This window comes from Pinus tabuliformis, chromosome 6 (genome assembly GCF_031772625.1).
Source record: "Pinus tabuliformis cultivar Carrire ecotype Pingquan chromosome 6, CPIR1, whole genome shotgun sequence".
Lineage (NCBI taxonomy): Eukaryota > Viridiplantae > Streptophyta > Pinopsida > Pinales > Pinaceae > Pinus > Pinus tabuliformis.
Genome location: NC_142292.1, coordinates 1,419,300,777 through 1,419,320,015, shown reverse-complemented (window position 1 = coordinate 1,419,320,015; position 19,239 = coordinate 1,419,300,777).

Genomic DNA, 19,239 nt, shown 5'->3' with positions numbered 1-19,239 from the left:
TATGCAGCTTCTAAAATTACCCCTTTAGCAGCCTCAGATCATAAGCACATTCTTCTTCAACTCAAGGAAATTCTTGACTATGCTGCCATGCCTTAGTCTATCTGTTAGATGTTCTGGAGGTTTTTCCGTCCTACTTTCTAGTCTAAATTGCCCAGAATCTGGCAGGAATTTGTTGGAATCACAAGTTTAAGTTGTCAGCTCTCCACAATCCAAGAGCCCCAGGGGATTTTCAGGGTGTTGAATCCATATATGCTGTCAAAAACCCAGTTTAAACAACACAAATCAAGATTTGACCATTTTTTTTCTTTATTTGTTATTTTCTGCCTCTTTTATTTGCTGGATTCCATCCAAAAGCTCCAGCACGCCTTTTAGTTAGGCAACGCCTGCTCTCATCCATTTTTGGTTTAACTCTTCATGACTCCAAAGATATTATCATTATGGGGCTTGACATGAAAAGTTCATGGTGTCAATGGATTGCCTGTTTGCTAGTCTATATTTGGGAGCAAAAATTAGAAGTCACTAAGAAGGCGCTAAAAGATTGGGCCAAAAATCATTTGCCCCACCTGAGATAGAATTTGAAGCAAATAAGGAGACATTAGAGCAAATGCAAAAAAAAATTAAAAAAGAGCAAGTTTCTCGGAGCTGTTTTAAGAGAAGAAAAAAGAAACTTTCCAGCGGTATAAAAAATCCCTTTGGATGGAAAAGTGAAATGGAGATTCAAGCCAAGAAAAAAGAAACTTTCCAGTGGTATAAAAAATCCCTTTGGATGGAAAAGTGAAATGGAGATTCAAGCCAAGAAGCTTATGGCTAGAGGCAGGTTATAGGATTACAGCGTACTTTCCTAAGCAGGCAAGAGCTAGGCTGTGGAGAAATACTGTCAAAGTGATATCTACCACCAGTGGTGAAACACTTCATTCAGCTGAGAAAATTAAAGAGGCTATACAAGAAAAAGATGAAGCCCAGCCTGATGTTACAATGGCCATGTTGGAAAACATTTCCTCGTCGATCTCACTTAAGGAAAATAATGGATTTATGCAGGGGGTGACTGGAGAGGAAATTAAAAATGCTATTTGGGATCTCACTTCTGATAAAGCTCCTGGGGGATGGCTTCAGAATTTCAATTCTCTTAGTGGATATATTCAACATATAACTGTTGGATCAGTCAAAATGTGAAATTGGGAATGCTTCGGTATGGGCTCTAGCTTTTTCCTGAAATGTGGCAATTATACCTGTGTCCATCTCCAAATCATGCTTGTGAGTTCCGCTTCAGCGAAAAGTTAAAATAAATAAAGAACTTTTCACGTCAACGATGAACATCTCCCTAGTGGATGCTTTTCCCACTGGAAGATGGCTATGCCGTCCAACACCTGAGTCAACGATTCCTAAAATACAGTTTCCCACTGGAAGATGGCTATGCTGTCCAACACCCGAGTCAACGATTCCTAAAATAGAGTAAAACAACAGTAAGTCTGAAGTCTATGTAGTCCTCTGTGAGTCTAGATCTTTCACAAAATAATAGATGTGCTTACATACTCAGCCCAGTGAAGGGCATCTCATTACCATCAACAGTGAGATAACATCGTCAGGGATATTTCCAAAAAAACGGGAGAAATGCCTAATAATACGAAGAGAAGAAATACCTAATCTGAAGAGATTTAACGCCTACTTTCATTCCCCTTTCTTGACATGGTCTCAGTTATTCTGAAGGGGTCATTTGTTACATTGTAAATTGAAGGGTAAAATAATCCAGTAGGACACTATATTTTGGTCTGTTTTCAGACAACTTGAGAAATATTGAGTGGTAGAATGATTATTTCTGTTAGCTAAATGCCATATAATTAAAAAAATACGTGTTTGTTAAACTTTTAGCCGTTGTTTAAAAGGATATAGTTTCTTTTGAAGGTTAAATAAAATTAGATCTACAGGATTATTTTGTTTATGTTCACGGTTGTATCTTTGTTATTTTGTTTTTATGTTCCCTGTTGTGTCTTTGTTTGACCCGTAAGATGGATTTTTCTCGTTTTTGTGGCATTATGTGATACGGTACAATGTTTGTATTTTATTTTTTAATAAAATGTAGGTAATCTTCACATTAATAGAAAAAGTATTTTCTTTAAGAAGATGAGTTTTTTCTTTCATCAAAATTTAAGTGCCACTATTTATAATATGCTGCATTGGTTGTTTGGATAGTCACTCGGAAAGAGAGATATATATGATATCCTGCATTGGTTTGTTTGGATAGTCACTCAGAATTTATCTCGTTTTTGTAGCATTATGTATGATACGATGCACTGTTTGTTTGTATTTTCTTTTCTAATAAAATGTAGGCAATCTTCACATTAATAGAAAAAGTATTTTCTTTAAGAATTTGTATTTTCTTTTCTAATAAAATGTGGGTAATCTTCACATTAATAGAAAAAGTATTTTCTTTAAGAAAATAAGTTTTTTCTTTTTCATCAAAATTTAAGTGCCACTATTTATGATATGCTGCATTAATAGAAAAAGTATTTTCTTTAAGAAAATAAGTTTTTTCTTTTTCATCAAAATTTAAGTGCCACTATTTATGATATGCTGCATTGGTTGTTTGGATAGTCACTCAGAAAGAGAGAGAGATATGTATCAGAAAGAGAGAGAGATGTATCAGAAAGAGAGAGAGATATGTATGATAGCAATAGAGAGAGAGATATGTATGATATGGTGCATTGGTTGTTTGGATAGTCATATATATATATATATATATATAGAAAGAAAGAAAGAAAGAAAGAAATTATTTGAACGTCCACAAGGATAAAGATAGCCTATGTGACAGATTGCTTCTTCATCTGCTTGATATATTCAGCGTTTTTCTGTGAAGCTTCACCATAAATTCTCCCAACTTCTCGACAAACCCCTTGCTAAATAGATTATCCAAGAGCTAGCTGCCAACATATCTGCCTAACTTTCCCTGTTGTCTTTGAGGGCCTTACATTCTAAAATGAAATGCTTTTCTGTTTCCACTTTTCTGGAAGAACAAATAATGCATACTCTTTCCTCCCACACTTCTTTTGGCCTTTTCCACCCTGTTTCACAACAGAGTTGATGAGAATTAGTCCTTGACTGAGCAATAAGAATTTTGGCAATCCAAGAGATATTGGTTTCTATGTATGCTTTTGGTTGATTACTATGAGTGGAATTAAACACTTCAATATAGTACTTTTTTTTTTTCCTAGCTCCTTATCCCAAGTACGCTTGTGGAACTTATCCATAACAAAGCTTTTACCTCTTTGTTGTTTATGGGACACATGTTCAAGCAGATACCTGATTTATTAAACCATTTGTTATTTTGCTGCATCCAAGTTTTAGTTTTAGTTTTAGTTTTTTTGTTTTTTTTGGCACAGTTTGTCATTAAGACAACCTTAGGCCATCTACCCTCTTCCATTTGCTTATTTTTTTTTAAATACCTTATGACTTGCACCATAGCAATTGCTTCAATAGGAGCAGTCTCTCTTTCACTTAACAAGATAGCATAAGGAACTGCACTTTTAATCTTGAATTTGTTTGTAATCAAACACTTAAGAATTTTCTCAATTTGTCTCCACTGCATGTCGGATGTACTTATTTTTTTTAAATACCTTATGACTTGCACCATAACAATTGCTTCAATAGGAGCAGTCTCTCTTTCACTTAACAAGATAGCATAAGGAACTGGACTTTTAATCTTGAATTTGTTTGTAATAAAAAACTTATGAATTTTTTCAATTTGTCTCCACTGCATGTCGGATGTACTGTTGGCCTATAGTTCACAACCATAGAGAATCACCAGAAGCCCAAAAAGAGTTTGAGTGGTTTTCCAGTCCCATAACTTTGTCTCTCTACACTTATTTTGAAAAGCATAAAGTGCTTTCCAACCCCCCCAAAGTTCTTTTCTTTCTACAACCATCCCAGCTTAGATTTCTGTTGAAGTCAAATATGAGGTATTTGTAATCCGCAACTTCTTCCAGAATGTTGCCTTCAAAGTATAACTTATGCTGGTTATGTTTTTTTTTTTATAGATAAAACCACTATTGTTTTGTTGATATTGACTTGCATCCCCACACTTCTACAAAAATGCTCAAGGGATAGTAAGTGCTCTTGCAAAGTAAGAGCCGATTTAACAATCAAAATAAGGTCATATGCATACAAAAGAAGCCTTATAACAAACTTGCCCAAATAGATACTATCAACACTTTGCAAATTTAACCACTCCTCAAGCTTGTCGAAATATAAACCAAAAAGGGTAGGAGACAGTGGACAACCTTGCTTGACCCCGATATCGCTTCTAAAACTTTTAGAAATGCTTGCCGAAGTTCTAATTTTGACTTTCACCTCTTCATACAGCCTATGCACAACTGCTCTCAAATGTTTAGGAACCCCAAGTTCCTCCATTCTATGCCAAAGCTTATCCCTAAGAACCGTGTCAAACGCTTTTTTGAAATCAACAATACAACAAAAAAACTTCTTCCTTTTTCTCCCAAACGTTTTCAATGATGTGCCTTAAAGTTATACAATGATCAACTGTGGAATGTTTAGGTCTAAAACCTGCTTGCCCTTTAGCACACTTATCTCTTTCTTCTGCCCACTTGCTAATTTTATTTTCTAGCATGTTTTTAAATAGCTTTGCAAACAAAGGGTTTATCATGATGGTCCTATAATTGGAGGGATTATTGACGTCACCGCTCTTGAAAAGAGGTATTGCCAGACTAGTTGTCCAATCTGTGGGGAGCCCCTGTTGTATGATGTTGTTGAAAATTTTTGTAATGTGAGGTGCAAGGATCTTTGAGCCCCACTTTAGATATTCTTCTTGGAGGTCAGCTAAGTCTTTTGCTTTTCCAACACCCCACTTCGTGATACCCATCTCTACCTCTTGCACCGTGAAGAGTTTAGTATCAGTCATGACCAAGGGGGAGGGTCAACCTTGGGATCCTGCTCATAGAGTTGGACACAGATTGTCATTGATGTCAATATGGCAATATTCAAGAAGAGGAGACAGAGCATATCGGAGCCTAGAGGATCAAAGGAGCCACATATGTCGGAGGAGTGCCAGAGCAAGAGGAGCCATATCGAAGGAGTGTCAGAGCAAGAGGAGCCATCAGAGGAGCTATCGGAGCAAACAGAGCCAAGAGGTGCAGACTAAGCAAGAGGAACCACATATGTATATGTCATATCGGAGCCAAAGAGGAGGAGCTACAGGAGCAAACAGAGTGGACCGAGAGGAGCAGATGGAGCAAGAGGAGCCATATCGAAGGAGTGTCAGAGCAAGAGGAGCCATCGGAGGAGCTATCGGAGCAAACAGAGCCAAGAGGTGCAGACTAAGCAAGAGGAACCACATATGTATATGTCATATCGGAGCCAAAGAGGAAGAGCTACAGGAGCAAACAGAGTGGACCGAGAGGAGCAGATGGAGCAAGAGGAGCCAAGAGGAGACACATATATATTACAAGCAAATAGGGCCATCAGAGTCATCGGGGAGCCATATCAGAGCAAGAGGAACGTTGCTTGTAATATATGCCAAAAACAGAGCTATCGGAGCGATAGAGGAAGCAGAACTCATATACAGCCACAGATAACACCAATCGGGAGTGGAGGCAAAGCTGGGTTAACTAAAGTCTGAGAGCAGAGAAGCTATTAACATAGAGAATCGACGCCAAAAATCCTTAGCGGAGCACTGGCGGACTTGAAACCATATTAAATTTTCCTGTGGAGCTTATCAGGTTTGATAATACCATCGCATCGGGATATCGACGATATCGCAGCGATATCGTATCGGAATCCTTAGGGATGAGAATGGACGCGATATAATATATATCGGGTTAAAATGCCAAATCGGGTCCGGTTTTGTATCGGCGGATGCATACAAATATAACCCGCGACGAGCGATCGCCGATCGTCGACGAATTACCATTGGGCGGAGGCGGATGCGATAAAATATAAACTGTGGTGCATTGCATATCGGGTCCGCGGAGGACTTGTATCATTTCAGAGGTAGCGATCAGTGAAATCGCCGAATCATCCGGAGCTGAAATTATATAGAGGATGGTTGAATGGGAGATCGGGTCCGCAAACCCGTTCTGTTATAACAATCCCGCCGATACGAATCCGCCGATATGACGGATCCGAAACCGATATAGAAGGGAGTTAATGGGTCGATCGGGTCCACTAAACCTTCGCGTTACAAATCCGCCGAAGCGAACCTGCCGATATCCCGGACCCGAATTCAATATAGAGACGGGAGTATAAAAGGGCGTCGGGTCCGCACCTCGTCGGAGGTCAGGGCTTAAGGGTTTATTGAGATCGCCGAAATCCGGACCCGCCGAAATTTATAAAGGCGAAATTATAAAGATTTGGAATCCGAGTATTGGAAGTAGAGCGGGGATTATATGGCTTCCGTGTATTGATATATTAAATGATATATGGCCGCAGGGGTTAAGGCTTGCGGGCTTTAAAGCGCTCGGGTGGTGGCTTCCGATGGTTGATAAAACGCTCGGGTGGTGGTTTCCGATGGGTGATTAAAACGCTCGGGTGGTGGCTTCTGATGGTTGATTAAAACGCTCAGGTGGTGGCTTCCGATGGGTGATTAAAAGCACTGATAAAGCCTGTAAGAAAAAAAAGAAAGCAAAGAAATGGAAGCCAAAGTGTCAAGCGATCAAGTGAGGAGGAAGCCAAAGAGCCAGCATGTAAGAGGAAACAAATGGACAGGGGCATGGAGCATATAAAAGCATCAAAAACAGAGAACTGAGTTTTTTTTTTGTGGACGGTATAACCTGAGCATGAGATAGTGGAAACAGCAGAAGAAAAGGGGGCAGCAGAAGCAGTGGAAACCTGAAAAGAGCGCAGCAGCACACCAGTGTATACCAAAGAGGTTGGAGCCTCAGAATAGAACATGATTGAAGTCCTTGGGAGTTGGTGCTCCTAAGTCCAAGATTGGTGTCTTGGCAAAATAGAGTTGGTGCTCAGGAGGTTGGAGCCTCACCAAAGTCCAAGTTGGAGCTTGGCAACCAATTGTGACAATCTATTTATTGTATTTATTTTACTGCACCGTTATATTAATAAAAGCATTTATTCCTGCTGTTCATTTTTTGTTCTGAACATATATGTTTTAACTAGTAAAACAATAGTGAGAAAAAGAAATACTGATTCACCCCGCTCTTAGTATTTCCAGCAATACTATTTCCAGTTTGTATCTTACTCGGTTGGAGCTCCTTCCAAAATAATTTGGGATTATTTTTCCTAAGGAAGATTAGTTCTTCCCTCGAAACCATGAAATCAGCCTTTTTCTTGCTTAATAATTGTTTGTAAGCTTTGAGCTTTATGTTATCCTAGTTTGACTCTTTCCACATTCTCCTTGCCTTTTTGCATTCTTCGTTAAACCAAGCATTAACCGGAAAGCAATTTGTTTCAGACTTCTTAATTTTTGCTCTTTTACACTCTGCAAGTGCATATTGAATTAAATGTGTTAATTCATGACTATGAAAGCCATGAATTGTGATTTTCTCTTTCTCGAAGAGCCTCTTTAGCATCATTTTGAAGGTATTACAATTTTCCGGAGTCAAAAGAATTCTGCCCCGTGGGAGATTTTGTTGGACATGTTGAATTTTTGAATTTAATTTTTCTTTCCAGTCCAAGAGAAACATAAATAAATTGGCTTGTGATACGATTTTAAGTTCCACAACTGGTCTCCAATCAAAACTTCCTCTATTTTTTCACACAAACCATCCAAGTAAATTACATAATCTACTACACTTGCTCCATTGTAAGTATTGCAAGTGAAATTACCGGACTTTGACCATCTAGTCAAGCCATTACAAATGAGTAAGCAATTATTCACCAAAGAGATTGCAGCCCTTGTCCTCTGAAATTCTTTCCCACTAATGATTACTTTATTCTGTAAGCCAAATAGGGTCGCAATCATCTTTACAACAAAGAATGCTAGCTTGCTCACTTGTAGTTCTAGCATTGAAATCATCCACTATAAGGGCTTCACTTATATGCGAATATGTTGCAATATTCGCTTTTAAGGTTGCAAATGGATCTTTGCGGTCAAGAACTCTACCTTTATAGCTTTTTGAAACTTGCGTCGCAAAATAGCATGCTGCAATTCTGATGTGGTTTCCATTTTCTGATATCTTAAACCAAATGAATTGCTTATTTGAGTCTTTTTTTTTAATTGAATGAGACAGCATTCTTTCTCTCTTACTAAAACCATGATACCCTCGTGCCCTTTGTCATTCCCTGCTGCCTTGTTCCACACTGCCACCTTCCAATATCCTTCAAACATAGGTGTCTTGCAACCTTCATGCTCATGTGTTTCTATGAGACAAATTATGTCTCTATCTTCTGCAATAGTCTCTAACTCAGGTCCTCGTCTCCATGGGTAACCTCTGTAGTTCCAACAAACTAATCTTAAGGAAACCTGGGTATGACTTGATTGCTATTTATTTTGACAAGCAAGACTCACGTTTGAGTCTTTGTCCTTGCTTTCCCATACTGACCTTGCTTCTTGATTTCCTATTGATGAGTTTGTTGCCTCTTCGTTATTACCATTTTGTTGCTCTATTTTGGAAGGAGGTCCAAATCGCGCTATCACAACTTTGCCTTTATAAATCCATGCTCTCTTGCCTTCATTTCTTGCTGCGCTAACCTTTAACATTTCCTCCCTCCTTTCCTCCTATTGTTTTACAGTTCAATCTTATTCTAGGAAAAAGCGAGAACCCCTCAAGAGATGCTTCTTGCATAGAATGATATATTTATCATGCAAGCTAGGCATGATCACTTTTATGGGCCTGACTCTCTCACCATTAAGCTTATCCACCCTCCATGTTTGGCATGTTTCTCGCCATATCAACTTGTCTTTCAAGAAGTCTCTTGCAAGGTCAAGAGTACATTCATTTTTCCCATAGTCTTTCACCCCTTTAATAATTATGTTTGTTGCTCTATTTTGTCTTTCCTTGCCTTCTCTATCTTGCATGTTGTCAACTTGAATGCTTGTTTCTCCTTCCTTATTAGCAGAATTGCTAATAACTTGAGCCCAAGTTTTGGAAACTTTGGTGGAATTTCCTTTCCTTTCTTCTTTTGCTTTCTCTTCATGGTTGTCTATTTGGGCAATCATTTTCCCTTTATCCTGGGCTGGGCTTGTATTCATGTGACATGGGTTGATTATGACTACTACAATAAGTGTTAGGTGAATACAATTGAAGGACATGGGGTGGGCTTTGATCTACTTATTTGTGCACGGGTCAAGAGATCATTTAATATAATCTCGTCGGTGCAACCACATGTTCAACCACTACCTCAAGATTCCCCATGTCTTCAGGGTAAGCCTTCAGTTGCACCCTTGGGGGCCTAAAAATTGAAGGACATGGGGTGAGCTTTGATCTACTTATTTGTGCATGGGTCAAGAGATAATTTGATATAATCTCTTTGGTGCAACCACATGTTCAACCACTACCTCAAGATTCCCCATGTCTTTAGGGTAATCCTTTGCGGAAATTGAACCTTGCCAAAGTGTGAAAAACTCCTTTATTTTGGGTATTCGATCCAACCCCTTTGGGCTTTTTATAAGGACATAGTGGGTGGGCTTTGATCTACTTCTGCATGCATGAATCATGAAACCAGTTAATGCGACAACCATGTTGAAAATTTGTGTCCTGTAGTCCATCCTGGTTTCATTTTGTTTGACATCATGTTTAATGTTCACATCCCATAGTTAAATGTTGATTTAACATGACTATAAAATTTCAAAAGAAACACTTGGAACAACCATTACTCTTTTACACTTTCACTTTTAGTTGATAAGAAATTCACAAGCATGCCCATAAAATTGGACATTGACATTTTTGGTCAATCATGTACTTGGAAAAACCCAAAGGGAAAACATGTTAGAAAGATTTTATTTGCTTTTCTCAAAGAATTATTACAAATTAAATACATAGGAGTACTTATCTCTCCCCTTGAAACTCAAGCTAGCTTCTTAGAAATTCGTGCAACTGTTTTGTAAATGTGTACCACAAGTTTAACACTCCACCTTGAAAATCGGACCACTTTATAGACTTTTTAGATCTAGAAATTCGTGCCACTGCTCAACACACAACACCTCGAATTTCATGCATATGACCTCCCTTTTACCTCAATTTTTGCATTGTAACGACCAAAAGTTGTATGCGCAATGAAAATATTTAAAATACTTCGTAGACAGAGACATCCATCGTAGGATTGTAATTGTAAATTGGATATTGTATAAAAGAATTGATATAGGATGAGTACAAATGAGAATGAGGGTCGTGTATATATAGCCAGGTAAGTACCCTTTCACGAACATGAGACATGCCTTTTCATTATAAATTAACTAACCATTGGTTAATTTACTTATTATTTATTATTATACTTATATTGATTATTATTTATTATCTATTTTTCTTTATTTTTACATAATTTATGTTCATAACATTGTCTTCTCGTTCAAAAAGCTTTGTTCTCAAAGCTTGCTGATGAAAGGGCTTGAGTTCTTTTCTGCTACAAATGGGTTCTGCTTGATCTCTTTTCTACTACGAATGTCTTCTTGTCTCGGAACAATCATTTTTGTCGATACAAGTTGATATGATCCTTGGAGTGATATATAAATTTGTCGTATTGAGAATGGATCAGACCATCCTAGATTAATCTTTTGTGGAATCTTTTGATCATTAGAACTTTGTAACAAATTGTTATCAGTAGACTGAATTGAACTTACTACAATATTCTTTGTAACATAAGTTTGTCATTTATGTTCTGAGTGATATAGATTTGTAGATTGATTAAGGTGTCTACTCTTGTGATTCAGATGTAGATAAGGATTTTTTCTTGTTTGAACTTCCTTTAACATTTTTATGACAGTTCCTGATTTCCATTAGGGTTATTGTTGTTGACTTAACTACTAAATCTTTATTTCGGGTGTCCCCTGTTTGAACGATAACCTTTGAGTACGTTTATTTCAACAGGATTTGGATTTCCTTGAAGTGCGAGATTAATAGTCTTGATCTTTGTATCTTTAGTTTGGAATGTTACATCTGGAGATTTTGATGCTTCCTTTGCGACAAGTTCTTTGAACCTATTCGTCAATGACTTCTTTTCGTCCTTAAGTTTTCTAATATGTTTGAGCAGATTTTGATTATGATTTTTGAGACGTAAGCATTCCTCATTCTATGAGTCAACTTTATTTTGGCCTTCACGCTTCTCATCTTTTAAACACTTGATTTGTTCTACTAATGTTTGGTTAAGGCCCTTTAAACACAAATTTTCTTCTTATTGTTCTAATAAACGCTCCTTATGTTCCTTCTTTGGTGCTTTAGCTTTCTTGACTTGTTCGAGTAACTTTTCTTGGTGATTTCTGAGGCGCCAAATTTCTGTCTTTGCTGCAAATAACTTCTTCAAACTCTTTTTGCTTCTTTGATATAGTTTTTTCGTTATTTTGAAACATCAAATCTGAGATATTCTTAAGGTCTTCTATTGATTTTTATTTACTTGTTATGTCTCGAAACATGACCACTGTTGGGCGATTTAATTGTCTGTTAAATCCTTGTCATTTAATTTGTCAACCCAGGGGTTTCGTAAACTTAGAAACAAACCAAAATATATGGGACCTCAGAGGAAACTCACGTAGGAAGTTTGTTTAGAATGGAAATGCATATTACACATCTAAACTCTCAGAGGTATTTTATGAAAGCGTAAGAATGTTTGATCAATGGAATTAATTTACTTTAGATGATAGAGAAGAGTCTTGTTCAAGAGTCCTGGTTGTCCTTCTACAATCTTTCTATAATAACATTGACAAACATCTAAGAAAGCAAGAAATAAAACATATAAATGAAAGCAAGTAAATATTGTTTTCAATTTAGTTTTTAGCTCATGGAGTAGTCTCTTAACTTAGGAGGAACTGGTTGTCCTTCTCACATAAAAACTAGCTACTGAAAGGAAATCAATCTTCACATAAATGTAATATAAGAAATCATATAAGAAAGTAAATCTTGTTTCAGTTCAGTTTAGCTCATGGAGAAGAGGCTCCTAACTTAGGAGTGCTTGGTTGTCCTTCTCACATAAAAACTAGCTACTGAAAGGAGATCAACCTTCACACAACAAAACATGGCCATAACATGAATTCATACTGAAATTATCTACAAGTATTTACAGCAAAGAAAGAAGATGAACATTAGAATTGAAATTAGTATATTCACAACATTACTCTACAACAAAGTGTATTTATTTTGATATGGGGATCCTTCCATTCCTCAATGAGCACACATGAACAACTATCACACTTTAAGAATCAAACAACACTCATAACTCATGATTTGGAGAAAATGATACTATTCATGTTGAACGAACAATCATAAATCTAATGTTAATGAATAACTGATGACTATTCTTTTTCCTTTGAAGGATGCTTCTCTTATTATACATGAATTAGAGATATCTATTCAATAAATGTAGATCCCTTAAATATCTACTAGATCCATACTTGTCTCAACTTATCCCTAAATACTAGATACAAATCCCATGACACATCAAGATCTCCATGATATTTTTCCTTGGAATATGGTCCACTTTTTGAGTTGAAATTTGAGTTTGATCTTAGGAGGTCACATAAGGGTGTCTTGGAAGTTTCCAAATGATCTACACGTCATCAAAATCAATTCACTTTTAGGTATAAGCAAATACATGTTATATCTCTAACTTTTAATCATAAATTCACTATAAATACATGAAATTAATAACTTTGGAAAATTTAAATGTGAACTCATGTAGTAATGATAATGTAGGAATGATAATGTGATGGAATGAGGTGACAAAATGAGGATAAAGGTGAAAAATAGAGTGAAATTGAATGTTAATTTGGCGGCGCAACATAGCCCCCCAACTTAAGCTATTGCATGTCCTCATATAATCTATTGCATTGATTCACTTAATCATGATTTAATCTTTTTTCATTGTCTTGCTTTTATATGAACTTTGACTGATATCGATTTTTTAACGTCACATAATTTTCTTTTTGACAACTTTGTTCTTTTTTGCAAAGTGTTCTTTCTGAAAAACATTTATTCTTTGATCATTATTTGAAAAACATGTAACGTTTGAATCATAATGCAATAATAGTTGTTTGGAAAAAGTATGTTGGTTAGGATGACATGTGCATAAAGGACATATATGACATATGAAAGGTGATAATGGAGAATGAATGTGAATATGAGGTATGAAAATGAACAGGGTGAAGTATTTCCAAAAATTTTAATTTCAGTATTAAAGGAATTGTATGATAAAAAGCTAGAAAAGAACATACCTTTACTTACCTAAGTGGACAAACTGTGTATATGTAGAAAAGTGTAGCTCTTGTTGTTGAATCATGGAATGAAGAATACAAGAATCTGATTTGTGTCTTGGTTACATACATGATGGATGAAGTTGTGAATGTGGATCCTTTATTATTGCTGCTGAATTTGTTCCAAAGTATAAAACACTGTTGAATTTGCTACTGAATCATAGTCTTCATGTCGTTCCATATTGTAGCACAATTCTTTCCATGTGAATAAATGTGTCGATGTCGAACATGGAAAGACGTCACTGGATTACCGACCATTGATGAATGTCATTAACCAATATGAGACAAACTCACCATTAATGTCAATGAGTGCCAAAGTACCCAAGTACATTTTGCGAAGTGCGAATAGATGAGCTGATGTCGAGCCACTTGCAAGATCCAACAAACTAGGGACATTAATGTATTCCCATTGTTTGTTGGCGATAAGACTTGCCATTAAGGCATGCAAGCCTCAAGGTACTAATAATGACTCTATCCATTGTCCCAGATAAGGTGCTGAGGTCGATGGGTCAAGACTTGTTGAAAGGTGGGCTTTAAGGAATCCCACATCAGTGAACGTGAGTTCGTACAAAATGAATGGTAGGACTATAGATACAAGATGTTACGGTTAAGGAAAACAAGGCAATGTAGAGAGATGTATGGCTTATTCGTGAGGCAGAAAGATGAACTGAAAAGAAGGCGAAATTGTATGCGACTCAGAAAAGTAGACATGTATGAAGTCATGATGGATAAGGTAATGAATCAGGGGACTTTAACATGGATGACTGATGAGTCTTTGAAAGAGAAGTGTGGGTAACATATCATGACGCAAAAGATTTATGTGTAGCGACAAATGTCATGACATGTAATTAACTCCTTCAAGCTTTAAATGATGAATGTGATTTCTGGAGTTCACATTTGCATGAACTTGGATCGTCGCGCACTTATAAAAGCTCAATACAAATCCTGCATGAAAACTATGAGAGCTTTTTGAAGGACATAAAATGCAAGTATAAATGTTAGCAACGAAATAAAATGAAATGAAATTTTTTTACCTGTTGCCTTTGTGCGCAAGTTCCTTTGAAGTAAATCCAAGAAAACAAGTTAACATAATATGTTTTCAAAAGTTATGAAATGCCCATTTGCAATTTTTTTTTTTTGGAAATATATTTTTTAATTGTTTTGATTTTATTTTTTATTTTTTTTCATTGGTTTTTTTATTTGTTTTTATTTTGTTTTGTTAAATAATTTTTTTATTTGTTTAATTGTTCTGATTTTTTTTAATTGTTTTAATTTTTTCTATTTGTTTTGATTTTTTAATTTGTTTTGTTGTTTTTTTCAAAACTAAAATTTGTTTTGTATTGTTATTAAAAAAAAACTAAAAATAATAAAAAAATAATAAAATCACAAAAAATTGTCGTATAGTTGTAATAAGCATTATAAGAAGTCAACTAGGCATGTATATTGCTTTTAATCCGAAGTCCAGGCAATCAAACACCACTCGATTAAATTCAAATTAGATTAAGTCCAGGCTTGCATAGTTCAGAACCTTGGAACGTTCATGGAACATTGTTTTCCTTCGAGTATTATATAAAGGCACCATTAATAGCAAACAACAACTACATTCAGCGAAAACTTAAACCCAAAACCCCAACACCGTAACTATTTAGTTGAAAAGATGAAAAAAAAAATATGGACGGTATCCATAAGATCACTCATTTCTACATAAAGTTACAAAAGACAACTCCTTTGTTCAACTACCCCCTTTTTTTCTTGAGAACCAATCTCTAACACTAAGGGAACTACGCTTTCAATTTTGCCAACAAAATGATTTTTAAGCATGTGATTTGTTGTACATACTTCTGAACGATCCAAATTTTTTTCTGTGCCTGTATCTATAAAATTATTCTTCGGCCCCATTAACCATGCAGCCCAATCTCTCTGCTTTCTTTTCAGGAGGCGATCAAATATTTTGAATTTGCCACCTTCGGAATCATCTCCTCCCAATGCGCCTCTGGACATTAAAGATGATAACCACAATTGGAATGGTAATCATATTCAATTACTTCTAAGATGACAACGATGATAGATTCCATTATGTCACCAAAGGGGTTGCCTTGCAGCAAGCTCTTACAAGACCCACATCTCCTTTCAATTTTTCTTTGTCTTGTAGATGTTGATACGTAGAAGGTAGGTTATTTCTGCAATGCAACTCAGCTCGGCGAAGCACTCAACAGTGAAGCGCCCTCCCAATTTTCGGATCTCAACTAGTGACATGGAGGGCAGATACCCAATCTCTCCATCATGAATCTAGGGGTACCATGAACTCCGAATTGGAAGTTTGAGCTCATTGATAGAGACTCTGGTAGCAGCCACAAGCACATTGGAATACTGTTCTCCACTGTAAAGAAGTATGCCCAGCCAATTTTCAATTAAACGATGATAGATTGTTAACACCGTTGAGGGAGAATCCGTCAAATGCGGAACATTACTGCAGTTGGTCCAGCTGTGATCTACGTGTGTTACGTTTACATGCAGTCCTTTTTGAACTTCGGGCATATATAGGTAAGTGGATACGTAGTCGTTGATGCAAGGATCATATCCGAGAAGTACGTTTTCAACGTTCTTGGAAGATTTAGGTAAGCAGATTGGAGCATCGAGATTGTTTATGTTTATATCCCCCATTTCGCTATACAGTTCGACTTCCAATCTGTTGCACAACTGCACATCGTAATTTGCTTTGGTGCAGTTGCCAACTAGTTGCTCATAACTTTCATTCGATATTATTGCATGTGTCCACGGGTACGTGAAATTCCCAATATAATATGTAGGAGCATTCATTAGGCCATTCCCCACTATTACTTCTTTCAAATTAATGAACGATCCCTAGAAAGGGGGATCGAGAGAGTAGCTCTCAATAAATACTTGGCAGGAGATGCATTGGAAAGAAGGGTTGAAAATAGGATTTCAAACAGAGAGGTCGATTTTTCATGGATTTGGAGGTTAATAGAATCTCATTCTTGTTTTGTGGATTTAATGAGATGCATAAGCTTCGAAAAAACATCTGGTAAAACAAGCTTACCTTTCCTACTTGACGGTGAACCAACTGGAGAAGAGAATCCATCTCCATCATCAAAAGAGACCACTGAGGCATTATAAGAGGAAGGTGGAAATGATTGTGGGTTGTAATTCAAAGACTTCCAGGATGCGGGACTTTTGAACATATCTTCTTCTTATATTTTTGGACAAAGCCTCCCTGCTGAATATGCTACTCTGTCCATCTGGGCCAAATTCTTTTGTTGATTCAGCGTCCGAAAATGCATTACCGTCAAGACCTGAGCTTCCTTTTTCTGATGTAGGAGACCTAATACTGTCCTCTTCACTCGCTAATTTAGAAAATCCATCCTTGTCTTTAGGATCCTTCAAGGAGACTTGTTCAAACTGACCTTCTCCACTCTATTCCTCGTGATCTTTTAAGGAAACCTGCTCAAAATTATCATCTTCCCGCTCTGTAATCGTATTGCCACCTTCCATAGATTCCCTCCATTCGACATTAACAAGGGAAGGCATTATCTCAACCAAGCTCGTGCTCTTGTAACGCATGATCTTTGTGCAGTGCTTCAAGCCTCTCTGATCAGTGATGTGCATTTGCTTCGAAAGGCTCTCGACAATTTAAATTGCAGCGTCAATCAGGGCGATGTTGACGGGGACACAACCCTTCATTTGGCTTGTCCTTAGAATTCAGGCTTGTTCCACTTTCCAAGAGGACTTGTACACAAGCGAGGTGACCATGAAGATTGTCAGGCCAGGGTAACTCCACATTGAACGAGAGACAAAACTGATTGATGTAATTCATTAGGTAACTCATGCTTATATATACAAAAATAAAAACGGATCAGTTCATCTTCTAGATGACTGTCCAGTTCACCCATCCGTTTCGGATTAGGTGTCAACATTCCCCCCCTTAATCTGAAGGGATGTTGGTGAGTCCAAGCATCGTTCTGAATCTTTCGAGCTTTTCTCTTCCAAGCGCTTTGGTGAAGATGTCTGCAATTTGCTCGTTTGTGGAACAATGACAAAGATGGATTGTTTTGGCCTCAACATGATGTCGGATCAGATGATATTTAGTATTGATGTGCTTAGTACGATCATGGAACTTTGGATTCTTGGCCAACTTTATTGCAGATGTGTTATCAATCATGAGTGGAGTAGATTGTATTTGTTTTACTTGCAAATCTTCAAGAATTTTCCTGAGCCACACAATTTCTTTCGTTGCTTCAGCTGCTGCCACGTATTCTGCTTCTGTTGTGGAATCTGCTGGTACTGATTGTTTGCGTGATCTCCAGGAGACAGCTCCTGATCCAAGACTCATAGCATATCCTGAAGTAGATACCCCAGTTTCTTTGTCTCCATCGAAGTCTGAATCAGAGTATCCAATCAAGTTGAAGTCGTCCACCTGTGTATACTTGATTCCAAGGTCTTGAGTTCCCTTCAAGTACCTTAGAACTCTTTTTGCAGCAGACCAATGTCCCTCACAAGGCTTTTGCATAAACCTGGAAAGGATTCCAACAGCAAATGAAATGTCTGGTCTGGTAGTAGTGAGGTAGATGAGACTTCCTACAAGCTGTCTATACCTTGTTGCATCCTCAAATTCCTTTCCTTCAGTAGATGTGAGCTTCAAGTTTTGTTCCATTGGAGTAGAAAGGGGATTGCACTCTGTCATGCCAAGTCTGTATAACAAATCTCCAATGTATTTCTTTTGAGAAAGAAATATGGACTTTGGATGTTGGGTTACTTCAATGCCAAGATAGTAATGAACATAGCCCAAATCAGTCATTTCAAAAATTTTCCTAATTCTTTCTTTATGGATGCAATATAGCTTTCATTGTTCCCTGTCATTAAAAGATCATCTACATATACCACAAGATATACAACTGTTTTGCCAACTTTCTTGACAAATAAAGTTGCATCATCAAGATCAAAATGTTTGAAGTTGAGTTTCAGAAGATGCTCAGTTAGTTTTTCATACCAGGCTCGTGGTGCTTGTTTGAGGCCATACAAGGACTTCACAAGTTTGCATACTTTGTGTTCATGTCCTTTCACAGCAAATCCTTCAGGCTGGGACATAAAAACATTCTCTTTTAGATCTCCATTCAAGAATGCAGTTTTTACATCCATTTGATGGACTTTCCAACCGTTCTGAGCAGCTAGTGCAAAGAGTGTCCGGATGGTGGCCCATTTTGCTGTGGGAGCAAAAGTTTCCTCATAATCGACCCCTTCCTTCTGTGCAAAACCTTTTGCCACAAGCCTAGCTTTGTGCTTGTCAAGTGAGCCATCAGCTTTGTACTTGTTCTTGTAGACCCACTTGCAGCCAATAGGTTTGGTTCCAAATGGAGGATCAACCAGCTTCCAAGTGCCAATCTTTATGAGGGCATCATACTCCTTCTGCATCGCTTCTTTCCATTCATCATGAGAAGCAACTTCTTTGAAGGAAGTTGGTTCAAAATCTGTAGACAAATTCAATTCACAATCATAAGTAACATCCATATCAACAGGTGAATTAGAGTTATCTACATCACCTCCATCTTGTCGGTTTGTATTTCTGGTTCTTGTTTTTCCAATTTCATCAGGATGAACACTTTCAAGTGTCTTTGTCAGCCACTTTGGGGGACCTTTCTGAGATGGTCTAGGCTTCTCTGTTGATTGAGTTGGGTCTGAATCAAGATTGAGTCTCCCAATTCTATCAATTACATCACTTAAAGCATCATCCGTTGTTGGAGTGTCATGCAGGGGAGATTGTTCTTCAGAAGAAGATTCCACATGTTGATCTAGTATAGGAATCCCCCCTTCAAGATGTGGAATCTGATTATCAAACTCTTGAAATGATTTTGGTT